Source organism: Lucilia cuprina, chromosome 3 (genome assembly GCF_022045245.1).
Source record: "Lucilia cuprina isolate Lc7/37 chromosome 3, ASM2204524v1, whole genome shotgun sequence".
NCBI lineage: Eukaryota > Metazoa > Arthropoda > Insecta > Diptera > Calliphoridae > Lucilia > Lucilia cuprina.
The window spans coordinates 34,138,411-34,139,855 of NC_060951.1; positions in this window are offsets into that span (position 1 = coordinate 34,138,411).

A 1,445-nucleotide genomic window follows, 5' to 3' on the forward strand; every position below is an offset into this window, starting at 1 on the left:
AACTAGAACTGAACTAGAACTGAACTAGAACTGAACTAGAACTGAACTAGAACTGAACTAGAACTGAACTGAACTAGAACTGAACTAGAACTGTACTAGAACTGAACTGAAGCCTAAGATAAACTGTCTTCTATTAGCGCTATCGTTGAACTATTTTGATATCACATGTAAGAATCTGCATGTTCAAAAGCACTAAATATGTTAAATTATCATGGTCATATATACACATTACAAAGGGAGAGTGATCATAAAAAATAGAATTCAGTTTAGTGTAAGATCCATAAATTTAAAATTATTTTAAGAAAAATGTCTTTGAACAAATGATGCGGAAAAAATATATAAAATTTGCATAATTTTTAATGAATTTTTTGAGCTATTCTAACATTATTCATACAAAGATGACACTCAGTGAAAATAAGCAAAATATTTTTTTTTAGAAAATATCAATATACATATATAGATATATACGTACATATATTTCAAAACAATAAATATAAACATTCTTTAAATGTGTTTCTGTATAAAGAACAATTTACAAAAAAAATCTTGAGTTTAAACAATATTACCAGAAGTGTATAAATTACCAATAAGAATTGCAAGTTAGAAAAAACATCATCATCGTCACACAACTGAAAGCATGAATTTGTCTTTGATAAAGTTTTTCCTGTTTTTTTTTTTTCTTTCAGAATAAAAATAAATAATTTCACATTTTACTTCTTACGTTTTTACCTGTGAACGATATTTTTCTGTACTTTACTTTTACAGCAAATTTAATTTTTTTTTGTTTTCTTTGTCCTTAACAAATGTGAACGACTAAAATCCAACGACTTATATTTGTTTCCTGTGTGACGCTTGATAAATTAGTTAAAAAAGTTGTGTGTTTTTTGTAAAATTAAACTGTCAACGACATAAAATGATTACTTTGAATATAAATGCATATCTGAGTTAAATCAACTACAAAAAAATGAGAAGATGGGAATGAAAAACCAAATTATACGGTTGACATTTATATGGGAAAACTGGAGATGGAGTCTCATTGAATCTATTCGAATTTATTGATTGAACTAACTAACTAACTAACTAATAACTAACTAACTAACTAACTAACTAACTAACTAAGTAACTAAGAAACTAACTAACTAACTAACTAACTAACTAACTTTAAAACTATTAACAACTCACTCACTCATACCTAAACTTAAAGACACACACACACCAAAACAAGCACAGTAACTAATTTCAAAAGGGATAACTTCCGTTTTATGTTTGACCCTAATTTTCTGTCAGTTATTATTCGCTATTGCTCATACGCCCCGCAGTTATATCTCTGTTGATGATAATATTTATTGTAGTGGAAATGTTTATTATTAAATTTAGTTCTTAAATATAAAAATATAACATAAAAAATTAAAGAAAAAATTAAAAAAAAAATATTACAAATGAAA